Source organism: Lissotriton helveticus, chromosome 8, assembly GCF_964261635.1.
Source record: "Lissotriton helveticus chromosome 8, aLisHel1.1, whole genome shotgun sequence".
Taxonomy (NCBI): Eukaryota; Metazoa; Chordata; class Amphibia; order Caudata; family Salamandridae; genus Lissotriton; species Lissotriton helveticus.
The window spans coordinates 125,373,612-125,393,595 of NC_136069.1; positions in this window are offsets into that span (position 1 = coordinate 125,373,612).

Below are 19,984 nucleotides of genomic sequence, written 5' to 3' on the forward strand. Positions count from 1 at the left end.
GACCCACAAATGTGTGGCTATACTCTAATGATTTCATCCACCATGACTGTCAAATCCTGCTCAGTGAAGCTACTTTTTTTTTTTTGCAGGCATGGTAAAAAAACTAAAATGTGAGTGAATATGTGAATGAAGTGATAGAGGTAAAAAGTTTCAACAACAAATTGCAGGTGGTGGAGAGTGGTAAATGTGAAGATGAAAAAAGGGGTGTCTTCTCTACAGAGAGCAGTAACTGGCTGCCGTGTGGTGCTGTCATTTGGAAGCAAAAGATGCAGTTCAGGGTGTGTTTTATATTGTGATTTGTGGGTTGTCCACTTGCCACAGCAGGTGTGTATTTTTAAAACCCATCCAATGGTCACAGTTTTTTTGTTGGCGCATACCACGGTGGTTAACCACCGCTGGGTAACCATTGTTTGTTGAGCACCACCATGAACCTGCGAGTAGGACTGTGTAGTCGTAATATGCTCAGCCGGTGGATCGCAGACCTGGCAGCATTATTTGATGCACTGCCGACATTTTGTTAGGTTCCTGTTAGACCTGGCATCTTTGGCGTGGTTTCCCCCTATCTTTTTGCCTCTACCTCCTGTATTTTTGATTCTGTGCTGGATTTCGTTTTTGCTGGTTTAGATGCTTTGGACACTCTGCCACTGCTGATCAGTGCCAGAGTGTAAGTGCTCCCTGTGTAAATTATTATTCTGATTGAATATACATGTTTGGCATATTTGTATCACTATGAAGTCCCTAGTAAAGTGCATTGGGTGTGCCAGGGCTGGTGATGACAAATGCTACTAGTGGGCCTGCAGCACTGATTGTGCCACCCACAGGAGTAGCTCTAAAATGGTGTCTCAGGCCTGCCACTGCAGTGCCTATGGGCGGTTTAGAACTGGCATGTCCTCCTGGTCAGTGTCCCCACTGACCAGGCCTAACCCTTCCCTTTTCGTGCACATCAGCCACCCCTATGGAAGGCCCAAGGTACCCCCCTGGGCAGGGTGCAGTGTATGTGAAAGGTAGAGCATGTACTGGTGCAGGTAACATATTCTGGTAGTGAATTACAGCCATTTTCGTTTTTTACTACTGTAAGGCTATCTTTAAGCATGGGCGGATTTTGCGAATTGGCAATCCGCGAAATTGCGTATTTCCGGATTCGCAATCCGCAAAATCCGCGAACTCTCGCGAATTTGCGGATTTTATTTTTTTTTTGTGTTCGCAAGGATTTCTGCCAGTTCGCGAGGATTTTGTACCAGTTCGCAAACGCGAACTTACTTTTCGGGTAGCAACGGTCGCGAACATGTTGTTTCTACATCTGGTTCATCACAACACCCTCTGTTTCACCACTGCCACCCTCTGTTTCACCACTGCCACCCTCTGGCTCACCCATGCCACCCTCTGGCTCACCCATGCCACCCTCTAGTTCATCACTGTAGATTATGGGTGGAAAAGCACACCTGCCCTGCCTCAACTGACATAAATGAATTAGGGGCTGATTAATGTGTTTCTGAATTTGAACTTCCTGGCTGGAACCTGCTTCCTTATCTGTAATTGCTTTTTCTGAGCCTGCTGTGAGGGTCAGAGCAGGGTCATAGAATAGTTGCAAGTAGGCAACTGAACTCTGAAGGGGCCCCTCAGGAAGCACTACAGGGAATGGTTACTAATGATAAGATTGAACTTTTGCACTTGCTGAGTGTTTTCAGTTTTGCAAAAATCCAAATATCCAGCAGCATCCACAAAAAGTAATCCTTCCAGGCACTACAGGGAATGCTTACTAATGATAAGATTGAACTTTTGCACCTGCTGAGTGCTTCCAGGTCAAGATCCAAATCAAAGTGACCAGCACATGAAGAAAGCACTGAGAGGAGCCTGCTGGACAGGAACAGGAAGTTGGAGACTGTGGGCACTTCCTTCCTCCCACCCCCCCCCTAAATGGACTCCTTGCAAAAAAAAAGTGCAGGCAAATGTCAACCTGAGGAGTTATTCTGATAAAAATCATAATTTTCAAGGTTTATGCTGCCTGCTGGTGGATTTCTTGTGCGAAATTGCAAATTTTGCAATCTCGCAATTGCGAGATTGTCGCTGCCCGCCGCATCTACGTTTTCACAAGTGTTTACTACCGCGAAATTGTATAGTATTCTAGTTGGCAAGTGCGACCAAGCAAAAAAATCCGCTTCGCACGGATTTACGAATTTTCGGTAAGTTCGCGAGAGTTCGCGGATTGCGAATTTACCGAAAATCCGCAAAATCCGCGAGCGGAACGGATTTTACGCCCATGCTTAGCTATCTTGCTCCATAGGTTAACATGGGGGATGCTGGCTACAGTGGTTAACAGCATTTCTTCCCCTAGGAACAAGATAGGACATAAGTATCTAGTATCCCTGAACTCAGAATTTAATAACACATCTTTTAGGAAAGGTTGTTTTTAAATCCTGTGTTTGAGAACAGCACTTTTAGAAAACTGCTGTTCTCTTGTCTGACCCTTCTGTGTGCATGGGCCTGTTTGTGTATTGACTGTCTGGTTTGTGAGTGACAGGGGCTGGGGAATTCCCCAGCAGGATGGATGAGTCAGCACTAGGCTGAATGACTGCAGTTGCAACTGGAGTGGTGGGAGGAGTTAGCACCTGGGCTGAATAGGGCTGTGCCTGCCTTCCACAATGCTGGCTCCACCCCCTGCTGGGCGGCTGAGGACCCTGCCCCTCACTCTGAAAGGAAAGATACAGCCAGCAAAACAAAGTGCTCAGGATCCACCCAGAACTGGTTCAGACCGGGCTCAGGGCCCACATGCACCAAGAGAAGAAAGACTTTAGGGGTATAAGTACAGGACCCCTGACAACAGAAAATTAGATCATCCTGGAAATCAAGAAGGAACCTCTGCCAAGGAGAAAGCTGAAACTGAAGAAGGAAGATTGTCCTGCTGTTGCTCTGCTGGACTGACCTGTTGCTTTGCTGCCAAGGAGAGGGGAAGGACTTTGCTGCTGAGCTGTGTCCCCTGTCTGGAAGGAATCTCCAAGGGCCTGAGAAGAGCTGGCTCCCTGTTTTGAAGTCCCAGGAACAAAAGGACTTCACCCCCAGCTTCCCTGAACTCTGCTGAGAGAGTTCTGTCCTTCCTAGAGTGCTTGATCCAGTTGTGGGGCCTTTGGAAGTTGTACCTGAGCTGGGAAGCTTGAAACTGAGCTTGAGTGACTTTTGAACTTGAAAAGTGTCGCATCGCTAGCTTGCGGAGCGCATCCCCAACAGTGCGAGAAGTTTCGCGCCGCTACAGAGGTCGAGATCGTCGCTGCCAGAGCCGTCGCATCCTTCGTTTGCGGGATGCACCAGACCGGTGCGGGAGAATTGAACATCGCTGCGAGTATCGTCGCAGAGCCTGTCGTCACTGGGTGAGATCGCCGCACCGCTTGCTTGCGGGTCGCATCACGTCGCTGCGAGTGTCGTCGCAGAATCAACGCATCGAGGAGCTGCGAGAGAGAGGATCCCCGCTGGACCACGCATAGTCGCCCCGGAAATCATCGCAGCCCCTACGAGATCGTCGCATCGTGCCTTTGCGAGAACAGACTTCCTACGGAACCTAAGCACCGGAATCCATACAAGTGGCCTTCCTCCCCATACAGACCGGATTCGTTGCAACACGCCCGCTGCTGCAGCGGGGCTGTCGCATCGCCTCCCCAGGGTCTCAGGAGCAACGCATCGCTTGTTTTCCACCGCACCAGCTTCTGCTTTTGGAACTTTGTTGCAACTAAAGGTACTGTGAGTAAACGTGACGCAACTGTGAACTTTTCACGCATCTGTGGTTTATTTTACCGCAACTTGAAGAAATTTAACGCAACCTTAAGAACTCTTTTTGAAACCATAATCTTGAACTGTGTATGTTGGATTTTTGTCGTTTTGGTCTTGTGTAGTTTAGATTAAAAATACCTTTATTTTTCTAAACTGTTGTGGAGTCAGTTTGTGGTGTTTTCACTGTGTTACTGTGAGTGTTGGTACAAATACTTTACGCATTGCCTCTGGTTAGCCTAGACTGCTCGTGCCAAGCTACCTAGAGGGTGAGCAGGGGTTATCTCAGAAGGTTATCTCCTTGCCCTGACTAGAAGCAAGGGTCCCTGTTTGGACAGTGGTACCTACCTCTGCCAACTAGAGACCCCCAGATCTAACAGTTCCCAAGTTAGGCCTATGCAGCAAGGCAGTTTATTCTCTATATTGTCCTAGAAAATAACATTTCAGCAGTGACCTTTTTCACACATTTGCATGCATGACAATGTTGGATTTGTTTCTCTGAAACTACTATGTTTTCACTTTCAGCTTCGAGCAACATTACCACAATGCCTTGAACATAATTCACAAGTTCTCTCTATGCACTAGGTACAAAAGTAGTCCTATCTTCATCCATGGGGTGACAGGGCTATCCACATAGCCATGAAATCACTAATCTAGCACGCACATTATGAAGGAGGCTTTTTATTATAAATAATAGGCATCCAAATAGATTGATAGAGGAGGCACTTCTGTTTGACACTGAAGGGTCCGTGCATGCTGGGAATCCACCAGGCACTGGTCTGACATTCTGTGAGGGGGGTATACACCCCTTACAACGCATTTTTTACAACGCACTACCATTACAACGGAACTTTTACAACGCAAATACTATTACAACGCATTTATTTACAACGCATGTTTTTACAACGCAGGTACTTTTACAACGCATACCATTACAACGTAAGTATTGGTAAGTATATAAATATATTTAAAATGTTATATGTTAGGTTTTTTTTAAAGGGGTATTTTTAGGGTTCAGGGTCAGTTTTGGGTTTTTGGGTAAAGGGGTATTTTTAGGGTTCAGGGTCAGTTTTGGGTTTTTGGGTAAAGGGGTATTTTTAGGATTCAGGGTCAGTTTTCAGTTTTTGGGTAAAGGGGTATTTTTAGGGTTTAGGGTCAGTTTTCAGTTTTTGGGTAAAGGGGTATTTTTAGGGTTCAGGGTCAGTTTTCAGTTTTTGGGTAAAGGGGTATTTTTAGGGTTTAGGGTCAGTTTTCAGTTTTTGGGTAAAGGGGTATTTTTAGGGTTCAGGGTCAGTTTTCAGTTTTTGGGTAAAGGGGTATTTTTAGGGTTCAGGGTCAGTTTTCAGTTTTTGGGTAAAGGGGTATTTTTAGGGTTCAGGGTCAGTTTTCAGTTTTTGGGTAAAGGGGTATTTTTAGGGTTCAGGGTCAGTTTTCAGTTTTTGGGTAAAGGGGTATTTTTAGGGTTTAGGGTCAGTTTTCAGTTTTTGGGTAAAGGGGTATTTTTAGGGTTTAGGGTCAGTTTTCAGTTTTAGGGTAAAGGGGTATTTTTAGGGTTCAGGGTCAGTTTTCAGTTTTTGGGTAAAGGGGTATTTTTAGGGTTCAGGGTCAGTTTTGGGAATTTTAGATAAAGGGGTACAAGAAAAAAATAAAATAAAAATAAATATAAATTAAATTAATTAAATAAAATTAAATTAAATTAAATTAAAAACAATTACATTAAATAAAAATAATTTTAAATAATATACAAATAAAAAAAATATATATACTTACCAATATTTACGTTGTAATGGTATGCGTTGTAAAGGTACCTGCGTTGTAAAAAAATGCGTTGTAAATACATGCGTTGTAATAGTATTTGCGTTGTAAAAGTCCCGTTGTAACGGTATGCGTTGTAAAAGTATGCGTTTTAACGTCATACATCCTGTGAGGGGTGTCCAACTCAAGACCAAGGTGGACCCTTCACTATAACCGATCAGGTAATGGGGTTTGATCTTCCCTTGGGGTGAATCTTGGCTCTACACTTACACACACACTAGGTAAATTTAGAGTAGGGTCCACATTTTAGGAGTATGTTAGATTACTATTTGCATATATGCCTCCAAATGTTTATTGATTCAGCACCATGGTTGAAATGTATCTACTGTTTACTCTCTTGGTGCTTGTAATCTCCTGTATTTGCTTCTGTCTCCTAATCATTGCAGCACACGAATTTCATGCAAGAATAATATTGGTTCCATAAATAATATTTAAAACATCCCACAGTGTATTCTCTGTATATTTCTCTGAGAACAAGTGAGCACGAGCGACTGAGTGAAAGGTTTTGTACTGTTTCCATGATTCCTGAGGAATCAGCGTTGCCATGTTCATTGGTTGCCAGAAACTGCTCTCTCCCTAGTAAGTTAGGGGGGCTTACAGTGGCACAGTGAGTTAGCTGGTCTATATGCCAATATATCCTATGGGGGTGTCCGGAACCAGACTAGGAACCAAGCCCTTAGTTTATGTTGTCCAAACAATGTGCAGAGGAACTACTCAACAATTTCAGACCACCGTGTTCCAACCCGGTAGCCTGCTGTGGTTGCGGTCAGCATTTCAGACAGAACAACTTCAGATAAGGTGAACGGTAGATCGCTGGTGCAGCGATGGCGTGAATGACGCGGTTTTAGAGTGGTCAGATCGCCAAACTTGTTATAAGGCCCAAAGAAGGTGAATACAAGCTAAGCCCCCACAATCACCGTTAAAGACAACAAACAAAGTTAAGAAAAAATAAAATAAAATACTGGAGCATGCCCTCAAAAAAACAACACACATATCCAAAAGTTATTTAACTTACTCAATTTCTCACAAACCAATGGTATATGCAATAAGGATTACAGACAAAGAATCAAGTGATCCTTTCCCCTCCAAATGCAAATGAAAAGTGACCAAGGGAAGGAGCCTGCTGGACAGGAAGAGGAAGTTGGAGTCTCAGTGGCACTTCCTTCCCAAAGTAAAATTAAAAATTAAATGCTTATTGTGCAAAAAATAACTACCCAAATGGTCAGTTTAGGTAGACTAACTACTCAAAAAATAATTTTGAGTTGATTTTGCTGCTTCTCAATTAGAAAGTCTACTTGAGAAGCAGTCCTCTAACCATAACCTCTCGCATAAAAAAATTGCATGGGAAGGCTTCCTCGCGATCCGAATTTGTGCTAGAAGATGCCAAATCTTGCTTGCAACTGCCAGCTCGCTTGGTGGAGCCTCATATTGTTCCCATGGTCATCGTGTTGCTCGAATGGGAAAGAAATTCTGCCATGCGGATTTTGGCTGGAACTCTGCTTTTAAACGAGAAAGGTGGAATTGCCAAATTCCTCCAATTCCACCAGTGGAATTAAAAAGTCCGGCCAGCCCTCGTAAAATGAAGTGAGCACACAGCCTGTCAGTAAACACTACAAATGTACACAATGTTTTCCCACTCATATCATAAGGCCCACCTCAGGTCCGTAACAATCCCTGCGTGATCTCTATTGAGACAGGCTACTTGTGCGCAGATACCGGGCTTAGCGTAACGATAGTCTCACATTCTCAGATCACACGCAAGTGTTTGGTGAACCCCATCTCAGAGTCTCTTACCCAGGCTGTGCAACAGTGGCCTTATCCTACAAGTCAGACACTGCTGAATATCACTCTCATTCCATTTCCACATAATTTACTGTGAATGAGACTCTGTTGGTGAGACTCACTCATAATAAAAATCCAGCGGTAATGCAAATACAAAAAATGATGAGAAGCAAAAAAGCAAGACAGGTGTCATACCTGTACCTCAGATCACTGGCTGTTCTTCTTCTGGAGAATACACAACCCCAGTGCCCTCAATCATCGGACCCAAGACACCCTAAAGATGCAGTGCGAGGCGTCTCCTGTAGGACATTCAACCCTCACCCACAGCACTTAGGTTAGTGTCTATAGCGTCCATTAACCTTGAGGGTAAACTGAATCTTTTTCATTAGAAGAACCGTCCAACGAGAAATTAGGTTACCCTCCTCACAAAGAAGTACCTCCGGACTCTTGGCCTAGTTCTCTGCTGAGACACCAGAGTTCAGCTCTGTCACCTCAGTAGTCGAGCTAAAGTCACTCACCACCATCAAGCAGTGTCAGGAGGGCTGAGGTCCCCGACCTGGAGAGCCTGCAGCACACACTTATAACCAGCCCAGAACCTCTTACCATAGCTGCACAGCAGTAGCCTTGTCTTAAAAGGAGGAAACTGGGGGTTAGCACTCTCAGTCCATTTCCACAGAATTCACTATGAGTAAGATTCAGTTGCTGAGACTCACTCATAGTTAAATTTCATACCATGCAGTGCAAAAGTGAAAATGAAGGAGAATAACTTATTTATTTCACTTATAAAGCGTACTATCACCTCGAGAGGCATCCTGGCGCTAGCAGACTCGAGGAAGAAAGGAGGACAGCTATTAACAGGCTGAGGATTAGTGAGGGAGGGGGAAAAGCCAGGTTTTTAACTGCCTTCTAAAGGCAAGAAGGCTGTTGACCTGCCTAAGTTCAATGGGCAAAGAGTTCCAGAGCTTGGCCGCAGCCACACTGAATGATCTTCCTCCTGCTCTGGATCTCCTGAACCTCGGTACGGTCACCACCCTGGCCGAGGAGGAGCGTAGGTTACGGGCTGGCACATGCCAAGAGAACTTCCTTTGTAGACATGCCAGGCCAAAACCGTGAAGAGCTTTAAAGGTCAGACATAGGGACTTAAAAATCACCCTCTGCCTCACTGGGAGCCAGTGCAGCTGAGCCAAAGCCCCTGAGGAGGAGGATCTTGTAGACCACCCTAAGGCTAGTTTAGCAGCTGCAGACTGGAGTCTCTGAAGCCTATCCATAAGGTAACTTGGGGACTCTAGCAGCAAGGCGTTGCAGTAGTCTAACCTACTAAGCACGGTGCAGCGCACCAACTCTATCCGAGCAGTGGGCGGTAACAGGGGCAAGATTTTTCTCAGGAGGCGGATGATGGTCATACAGGAGCCAGCATTGTGGAAGGCAGGCACAGCCCTATTTAGCCCAGGTGCTAACTCCTCTGAATCGAACATCGCTGCGAGTATCGTCGCAGAGCCTGTCGTTGCTGGGTGAGATCGCCGCACCGCTTGCTTGCGGACCGCATCACGTCGCTGCGAGCATCGTCGCAGAACCATCGCATCGAGGAGCTGCGAGAGAGAGGATCACCGCTGGACCGCGCATCGTCGCAGCCCCTAGGAGATCGTCGCATCGTGCCTTTGCGAGAACAGACTTCCTATGGAACCTACGCACCGGAATCCATACAAGTGGCCTTCCTCCCCATACAGACCGGATTTGTCGCAACACGCCCGCTGCTGCAGCGGGGCTGTCGCAAACGCCTCCCCAGGGTCTCAGGAGCAATGCATCGCTTGTTTTCCACCGCACCAGCTTCTGCTTTTGGAACTTTGTTGCAACTAAAAGGCACTGTGAGTAAACGTGACGCAACTGTGAACTTTTCACGCATCTGTAGAGAATTCTATCGCAACGTAGAGAATTCTATCGCAACCTAAAGAATTTTAACTCAACCTTAAGAATTCTTTTGAAACCATATTCTTGAACTGTGTATGTTGGATTTTTGTCGTTTTGGTCTTGTGTAGTTTAGAATAAAATACCTTTATTTTTCTAAACTGTTGTGGAGTCAGTTTGTGGTGTTTTCACTGTGTTACTGTGAGTGTTGGTACAAATACTTTACGCATTGCCTCTGGTTAGCCTAGACTGCTCGTGCCAAGCTACCTAGAGGGTGAGCAGGGGTTATCTCAGAGGGTTATCTCCTTGCTCTGACTAGAAGCAAGGGTCCCTATTTGGACAGTGGTACCTACCTCTGCCACCGAGAGACCCCCAGATCTAACAACCACTAATTGACTCTTTTGAGATCTGTAAGCAAGCATATTTGACCTGGAACTGTGAAACACATTTAAGCATACCCCCAACCCTCCTGTGGTCAAAGAAACTGCATCATGGCAATCTGTGGATTGTTTGGTGATGGGGTTGGAATGACTCCTGACTCTGGAAGGTGAACAGAAGCCTCAATGTTGTAACCAGAACAACTCTTAAGAGTATAAAGCAGATGCCTTCCAAAAGTGGCATGCTTTCTGCATTTTGGTTCCTAGAATGAATGGGAACCAGGTTCTGCATAGACAGGATGGCTGATCATGGCCTGAGAATCTGGAAGTCACATGCGAAACAATAGACTGTCTTTATACTTATCTTCCTCTAAAGCTTTGAGATAGTTGTTGTTAATGTGAAGTTTGCCTGAAGACACATTTAGAATGACTAGTGTTTGAGGCAAAAGATTTTGTATCTTAGCTGTTGAAGGAAGGGGTGTCTTTTAGTGCCTTGATAATGTAATACACCTTTCTAGTTAATTTTCAAATAACCAACTGTTTAGGAATGTCATGTTAACAGTCATAGGTTTCTGAGCTGTGTCGGTTTCTTTGTCCCATAGGGAATGATTGTCGCAGACAAAGCAGCTGCACTGCACAAACACCGTCAAAGGCTATGTTCAATAAAAATGTCACTTGCCTTTCCATACTTTCCTTGAGTGGAAAAATTTCAGCCTTAGAAAATTACATGAAATCTGATGACAGTGACTAAGGATTATAAACTCATAGACTGCCATTCTCAAAGATAAGTGGATCCCAGAATGCACTTTGCAGAATCAGCTATCTTATCCATAGGACAATACATTTTCAGCCATATAAAATGTATTCCCCTGATAATCAACTGGTACTGCATCCTAAACAATTACACACCTTTCCATTCAAGCATACTGTCATGCAATAAAACGTTGGCGATTGACCCTACGTGACTATGCCATTGTCGCAATCTTGGCTTCCATAAATTCCAAAACTTTCCCTGTCAGAAAAGTGAGGTAAATGTGTGTTTCAGCCAGAAGTTTAGGTTTGTGAGGGCTACTGGGTAAGACAACCTGTTAAGAGCCTCACAACTCACCACACCCTGGACTGCCGTGGGTGTCAGATTTTCAGAAATGTGTGGGTTTGGTAAGTTTCCCTAGGTGCCATCTGAGCTACATACCAAAATACACAGCTTCCCATATTGCAAAAAAAGGGTTGGTTTCAAGTGTAAAAATTTGATCTGTCTATGTTGTATTTTGGTCCCTTTCCTGTTGGAGGGGCTGGGTTCACCCACATAAGTGAGAAAACATTTATTATTGGCTAATTTCCCTATGAGACATAGGACCTTATTATGAGTTTGACTGTCTTGGAACGGGCTGCCACAGCAGCGCCCCACTCCAAGACCACCAAAGAACACCAAACCAATAATGATACCGCCTGCAGGATTGAGTCTGGAATCTAGGTTGGGCGGAACTGCGGTGGCCGGCCAAGAGTGGTGTCATGCTAATGCTCATATGTGAGCCTTAGCAGGACATCACAATGGGAATGCCATTGCATGTTCCTGCATGGCATGGACTATGAAGTTCATGCCATGCAGGAACTGGTGGGAATGCAGACATGGAGCACGAATAGCACTAGTTACAACATATGCGATTACAACGCATTCCATTACAATGCAAGTCGTTACAATGATGCGTTGTTACAGTGAACCCATTACAACGCAAGTCGTTACAACAACTTGCTATAGAGGCGGTGCTGGAGTTTCGAATAGTATCATTTACCATTCCAACTCCAGTTTGTGCAGCAGTAGGGAAGTGTTGGATCCAACAAATCCAACACCTTCTGCCCCCTACAGCAAGTCGTTGTAACAACTTGCATTGTAATGGCAAGCAATGTAACAATTTGTCGTTGTAACGGCTTGCGTTGTAATGGCATGCGTTGAATTTTTACCATGGAGCACACCATGTGCCCCCTGCATGCATCCCCTGGCACAGAAGGGGTCCCTGTAGGGCCCCCTTAGTTTCCTCAATGCCACACATTTAATGGCAGGCTCACCGCCATGACAACTGTGGTGGTGAAGAAACTCGCAATATGCTTGGTGGTACTGCAGCGGCACCATCATCATATTGCGGCCTCAGACTGCTGCGCCTCCACTGAGGGATTGCCGATCTCCAGTGGTAGCAGTGGTCCAGTGGCAGTCCGACTGCCATAGTCAGAATATGGCGGTGGACTGCCACCAGTAGTCGTAATAAGACCCATATTCTCTTTGGAAAGAGGCCACTATTTTTCAGTATTTTTATCATAAGGTTTTTGACTCGAGTGAATGCACTGCCCTCCTTTAGAAATTAGTACAAGCACTCTTGCTTTTTAGGTATCGGATCCTTATGGTACTTACATGTCTGCCATGTTAGCAGCCCTAACTTTAGAGTATCTTGTTACTTGAGTTCTTCAAATCTGCTTATTTGTAGTGACGCCCTTTCTATATGTTGAGTGCCATTTGCTTTTTGCTATTTGCATGTATGTCCTGCCCCTTTTCCACTTTTACTTCTATCAGGTTCTCATTACTGTCTCATTAGAGATAGGCGGACCCTAAGGTTTCCATCAACAGAGGCTCTATTGGCTAAGATGCCAGAAAACTTTTCTGATGGCCCATCAGAAGAAGGGTATTACAGCACATATACTATATTGGGTTTACAGTGTAAAACCTGGTGGTGAGGGACAGAAAAAAACATAATGGCCCCCACAATGGGGGAAAAACTCACAGGATGTGAGGGTCATTTGTTTTATTTTATTTTAAAAACCTTTCATTGCATGGGCTTGTTTCTGAAAAACAAAAAATGTTGAAAAGTTTGGTGAACAACTGTCAAAATTAATGGAGACTGTCCCCGAAATGTTTTGTACCTTGAAGGCAACCGCTGTGAGGTGGTTCCTTTGAAGCTCAGAGATTAGTGATGGGCTCTTACCAGTCAGTGGGGAAACTAAATTTAGTAAAACACCCACACATTAGTCATGCAATCACAGACCTAGAGCAATTGACTTTTTATAACAAGCAAATACCATCAACAATATCTGTTATCAACATTTTTTAAATATGGGTATTTAAATTTTGAAAATGCAATAAGTGTGTGTGCGAACATCAGTGTGTCAGTTTCTGAAAACATACACAAACAGATTTCTGGTTTGAGTGACAAATCTGACCACTAAAATGTCCTGCTCTCTTTTTTAAATATCTGGATTGGACTTCCCCATCCTTGTGATTGCTGAAATGCTGTGCTCTTTCTCTTGCACTGCAGCACCAGTCACTGTAGGACTCACCAGACTTTATTTTGAGAGGGCAGATAGGCATTGGAGGTGTTAAATAAATGCAGCTATAAATTGGGACTCATTTATGAGGCACTATCGGCACTTTTGTTCCCCGGAATGTCACTTTTTTGACCTTCCGGTGGTGCAATGTAGTGCAATGTGCCACAGCATATTTATAAGGCCACATAAAGCAACTTTATGTGGCTTTTCATGGCTTTATAATTATGAGTGTTGAAAGAAATGGGGCGACATTTCACTCCAATGCTAGACGCACTGCGTTGAAGAAAGCAACTCTGCTGCCATAAACCAATTTCATCAATGTTTATTTGCGTTTCATCCAGTTTTTTACATTTCCATTCTTTTGCCTCATGTCACATGAAAAGGCATCTTAAGTTTTAAACACTGTATCTTAAAAGCTAATGAAATGCCGATCCGGGCCTTATTCAGTAGCACAGAGTGTACGTAAAAATTCCACATCAGTTAATCCTGATAACCCAATACATTTCAGGCCTAATCTGGGCCCTTCGTCAGGGGTGCTCTACAAATTAAAAACATTATTGTGAGACCATGCATTCAAACCTGTTAAACATGTTAATAGCTTCACAAACTATTGCAAGCCCCTAGTTCTTTAACTTCTCACCGTAATATACGTATTCCCGCTAACTGTAGTCTAAAAACGCTACAACTAAGTCGATACCCAAGTCCACCTCTCATAACCTCCCTTATATCCCTCGAATGAAATCTCCACATTGAAATCCCAGTGTAACAGTTCCCCATAAGCATGCCAGAGCAACTTTCTCCAACCCAAATTGTTACCCGACTACAAAGTCTATACTCACCCACATCCTTACCTCAAAGATCTGTTTATGGTAATCGCCTCCCAACCGTTTCACCGTCCTCATACTCTGCTCTCTCCCTACACTGCCGTTATAACACCTGAGTTGTGTCTCCACCCTCTGATATCTCACTTGAACTCCCGTCACCTCTTAACCCTTCACTTCCTATTACTCACTGCTTGGATGATCACAATACCTTCCTTGTGCTATAACAGTGCACTATCTAAACGTATAACACCTTTCTCAATATGTGTTAAACCTTCTTCATTCACCGACCATATTAACCTGAGTAAGACCCCACCCCACGACAACTTCTACTCTTGAATCACTTTTTGGAAACTTGATGCACTACACATTCCATGTCACACTGTGTTTGCCATGCGAAATCCCTCAATATTCCATTTGTCAAACTTATAAATATGAGCCCATTTATCACAGAAAACTGTGTGAAATGGGCATTCCATGGGTATTGCTGTGTGTGGTCTCATGGAACCTGACACATTCACAGATTTACAAGGCATCGTAAAGCTGGGAATGCATCAGAACCTACCTCCACCCCAGGTTAGGAAGGCGCAACGAAGAGAAATGAAAACATTTCTCCTAGTGCTTTTATTTTTTCTGTGTGCTGCACACATAGAAAAAGGAAAGCACCTGAATGGATTGATTTTGTGCAGGATGGGTCCCTTCCTGCACAAAATCAATCATCCCTGCAACACAGGCCCCCTCCACCATGGTGCAAAAGGGCCTGCGTTGGCGCACAGCAGCACATTGTGCACTGGTACAGGGGAAAAGGACAATAATGTGCTGTATCATATAGACACAGCTCATTCCTGTACTTTCCTTTTGCCGTAGGGCAGCACTGCAGGGACGCTTGTGGCACTGCCCTACGGCAAAAGCCCATAAATAAGGCCCATTATGTTTAGGCTTTGGTGAATGTTTTGTTATGCCCTTGTAATACTATATAATTCCTGGCATTGCGAGTTACCATATTTACCAAATTCCTGTTATGCCACCTCATGTAATTTGAAGATAGTTCTGGAAAATTCAAATCGCAGGACCTGAGGAACAACACAAACGAATAGAAGGCGAGCAGCAGCTGTTGATGCTGCTTCAGTTTGTAAAATGTACTACTAAATCCTAGATTGGCATTTTGTATAATTATTCCAACATTTTGCACAATTACCAATAGGAAATTATGTGAATGTTGCAAACTCCTAATTATGACTAAGCTGACTTTATAATTTCTTAACCCATGCAGCTAATGTGTTTGTATATATACAAATACTGCTTCTAAATCAAAATGAGTCTCATGTCACCAGTGGAAGTTCAACAATGAGCTAAAGTCTAGCCTGTCAGCCCTAATTCCTAAATAAATAATGTGTGTTAGAAAGTGGGGTACTGGTTGACTGGCTTCAAGCTCTGGTTAAGCAATACCTATAATCCTGGTCAGAGGAAGAAGCAGGCAAACCCAAAATGGATCTGTTCTCACCCTCTGGTAACTTGGCACAGAGCAGTCAGGCTTAACTTTACAGACAATGTGTAAAGTATTTGTGCATCACTTCAATTTGAACAGTACAACAGTGAAAACACCACACAAAAAGATTCCACACCAGGTTAGGAAAATAGTTTTTAATTTATTAAATAAAACAAGACCAAAACAACAAAATTCCAACTTGAGATATGAATTTTTAAACAATAGGCTGTAAACTAGAGCTTAGAAGCAATGAGCACTTACTTGAGATATCTGGTAGCACTGAACTGGGAACAAGTCAAAAGTTCAGGATGACCGCGATGGCGTGCCTGGCCAGATATAGGGTCCCAGTGTGGCTCAGTGAACAAAAGTACCTTCATACTGGCTGCGTCGACGTTGAAGATGCAGGGTGCAGCCAAAACAATGTGTGGGTGTCGATCCACGCAGAGGTTTCTATGCGCCAGTCCTGATCCACACAGCAGCAGCTCTGCGTCGACTCAGATGAGCGAAAAGCTGGGATGTCGAGATTTGGTGCTGTTGTTGAGGATTCGTTTGATCAGGATATGAAGACATTGCGTCGGGCAGGTCATTGCGCAGGTGGGGTTTCAAAGGCAATGCATTGGGATGATCCATGCAGCAGAGCCAGTGCCCTGGTTCTGGTCCACACAACAGGAGTGATGTGCCAGTTCTGATCCACACAGCCAGCTTGATGCACTGGTTCTGATCTACGCCACAGGGATGAAGGAGCCGTTCCTGATCCATGCAATAGCGGCAATGCACTAGTTTGAAAGAAGATGTGCGAGTTCTGCTGGAGGAATCACCTTAGGCCTGCTTTCAAGGGTCCAACACTGGGGTGACACCACCTGGCAGGGCAGGCTCACAGAATCCAGATGCAGAAACAGGTAGGTTGGAAGTCATTTATGTCTCTTAGACTTCAGGAGGCCAGCCAGCTGCCCCTTGGAGTCACTCTGGGTTCAAGTGATGTAGGTGTTGTCCTTTTCACCCAGGCAGGGGCAGAGCAGGCAGCAGGCCAGCAAAGCACCGCAGGAGTCCAGCAAAAGCAGAAGTGCAGCAGAGCGGCAGTCTTTAAGCAGCACAGCAGTTCCTTTTTTCTGGCAGAGTCTTCACAGGTCCAGAAGTGTACTGAAGTGATGGTGTTAGAGGTCAAATACCCATACCGAGTTGGGCCTTTGATATGGGGGAGACTTCAGTACACAGAGGTCCTGCCTTGGCTCCAGACTGACTACAGGGGGTATGTAGCCCTCTATTTGGGGACTGGACCCAGCCTATTAAGGTGTAAATGAGGCCGGGTCCAGCTACTCCCTCCCATCCTCCCAAGATGGTGCCCTCAAGTCAAACCTATCTAGGGGAAAACACACAACGTTCATCTATCACTCACCCCAGACTGGTTACTTACAGGCAGCAGGCAACAAATGGCTAAATTAAACAAATGCCAACTTTCTAAAAACAGTATAAACAAGCAAGGCTTGAGTCCTTAACTGCCTGGACTGGACCACCTTACTAATTGCAAACAAAACGAAATGTCCAGGAAGACTATTGACCATGAGTTCAATGGGCACCTCAAAACAACAATTCAAAGGTGCCTCAGCTTTATTCAGCTCAATTTATAATATGGTATATACAAAACAATCAAACTCAATTGTGCACGTCTTAGAATGGAAAGCACATTGTTGGAATAGCGACATACAAAGCTCATTATGACACATACTCAAGTTCAATATATACAACACCGCAAAATTGTGTACAAATGACAGAAAAACATACAAGTGAAAAATTCATACAGCACAAAATAACATATATGAGCACAAAGCTATTGACCAGTCCTAATTTCAGAACTAAACACTAGGCGGACATTGTGTCTTTACAGGGCTGCTCTAACTTGTCCACCCTGTCAGTGAGTAATGGTGTTACACGCATTTATCTGGGTGTTGCCTAGGTAGGGAAAGTATTAAGCTAGATCCCTAATGTCACACCCATGTTGAAGATACCCCGTACTCAAAAAGCCAACGCATTTCTAACCCTTAGTGGTTGTAGGGTTCTCCTCAGGACTCCGACATGGCGGGAGCTCTGGATATGGCGTTGGAATCCCCAGCTAGTTGGAAATGGCAAAGTTTCTATATATAGAAAGGGCTTTTCACACTCTAATTCAGTCAAACTCTCTGTATGTTGATATAATGAGGCCCCTCAGAAGCTCAGATTCTTTTTGGCTGAGTGTTTCTCTTTAACAGCCTCGCTGGGCTACGTGAGCACCATTCGATTATACGTCCCTTTGAATCAGTAACAGGGGCGGAATAGCGTGTTGAAATCCATTGCGCTGAGCTTTGTTCCTGGAGTTAGGCTAACTTTGTTCCCGGAGTTTTGCGGTGTTGTATATATTGAATTTGAGTATGTGTTAAAATGAGCTTTGTATGTCGCTATTCCCAATAAGTGCTTTCCATTCTAAGAAGTGCACAATTGAGTTTGATTGTTTTGTATATCTATCTATACTACTAATATAAAGAGAGAGCTGAAACCTTTGAGGCGGGTAAACTCAATAAGTACAGCACCAATCACAACACCCAATACACCATTGTAAAGGGTAGTTGCAGCAGATGGACATAGGCTATACAGCTGGCCACCATATACATTAGAAAAGTCAAAAAACCTTAGGGGTAAAGTAGTCCCTTGTGGGCGTTGGCGTGGGCGTGTCAAACTCCACTTGGGCATTGGCATGGGCGTGTCGTGGGCATGGTCGTGGGCGTGTCAAACTACACTTCACATTATTAGTTTGGGAGCGTGCACCATTCTCAGAGGGGCGTGGCAGAACAGCGTTGTCAGAGGGGCGTGCCACAAATAAAAAAAAATTGCTGTGTTGTTCACTAGCGCGCCTTTCAGAAGCAATGTGCAAGCCCATTCACACTCCAACTTCAAAACAAGCTGCGCCACATCAGGCGCCGGTAATCATATATAGTGCAAACCAACCTTTGTGGGCATAAGCGTTAGCGTTGTCACACCGGGAAAAACCAAAATTATAATAAAAAGAGGCGCGGCTTGCGCCAGGAATGTGCGCGCACATTCACGCTCCACCTTGCCGTTCTCATGACACGACATTACTGATATATAGTGCGCCGCTAATTTTTTAGGCGTCAGCGTTGTCATAGGGGGTTGCACTACAATTAAGTGAAAAAAGGGGCGCGGCTTGCGGAAACATTAACGCTCCGCCTTGCCATTCTGATCACTTCTCACAGGTACCTCTCCAAACAACAAGCTGCGCAAAACAGCCCTCATAAGCACGGGATCACGCAGGGCGCTCTCAGCGTACACACATTAACGTGAAAGACAACGCGCGGCGCCTCAAACCAGCCCTCGCAAGCACGGAATCACGCCGGACGCTGCTTAAAGCTGAGGACGCACACACAACGAAGGAGCTGCAAATACGGGCCACCTAACAAGCCACATATAGACAACGCACTTACTAACACTGCATGCAGAACCACACAAACACCTTCCAAAAACATTACAAAGTGAAGGGCCACGGTCACATTAACATCAAACACAACGCACTTGCACACACAAAAGCTTAAAAACTTAAAGCTGAGGACGCACACAGAACTAAGGAGATGCAAATACGGGACAGCTAAGGAGGCACAAATAAAAAACGCTGTGAAACATTACACACATAACATTTCATCCCGGACAACGTCGGTACGGGCTGCTAGTAAAATATTATAAATTGAGCTGAATAAAGCTGAGGCACTTCAAATTGTTGGTCTAAGTTGCCCATTGAACTCATGGTCAATAGTCTTCCTAAACTTGCTAAAAACGGCATTCCTAAACTGTAATTTTAAATCCGACTACACCATAAGTTAGTATTGTAAATTAGGATTCTAGAGACACAAGACTTGGGGTCATTATCTCTTCTCAATTTAAAATTTCACTTATAAAATGTAATATGGTAATACCGGTGTGATCCCATGGAAGTGATAGGCCTTGCAGTATTGAAAAATGACTTTGGGAGTTTTTCACTACCTGGACATGTAAAACTAAAAAGTACATGCTCTACCTTTTAAATACATTGCATCCTGCCCTCTGGGTTGTTCAGAGCCTTATGCATAAAAAGGGAAGGTTTGGGCCTGACAAATGATTTATTTTACCAGGTAGACATGGCAATGTAACACTGCACACACAGGCTCTGCAGTGGCAAGCCTGAGACAGGTTATTGCCTTTATTATGAACAGCATTTATTGAGTTCATGGCTACCCGAATCGGGCCTCTCAGTGTTAGCCATCCCTGCTGGAGACCAAAACAATGATGTAAACAAGTAAGTTTTCAGTTGCTTTGTAAAGCTTAGCAAATTATCCCTAAGTCTTACACTAACGGGCATAAGTTCTATAGGTTTGGAGCCATATAAGAAAAAGAGTGGCTCCCACCTCTGGCCCTCTTAATTCTCGGAACTGTGAGAAGGCCTAAATTAGTTGACCTGAATTCTCTGTTGGCCTTGTAGGGGTTCATAAGGTGATGAAGAACGTGTTTTCCTGCTTTATGTTCAGCTCAATGCTTAATACATAATGCTTTGAATTTAATGATTTTGCTTATTGGCAGCCAGTGCAGAGTGGCAAGCGCTGGGTAAGCTGACTGGAACGTGGGGCATATGTGCTGATGCATTTTGGACAACCTGCAGCTTGTTAGTTACTGAAAGCGGACTGCCTAAAAGCAGAGAATTG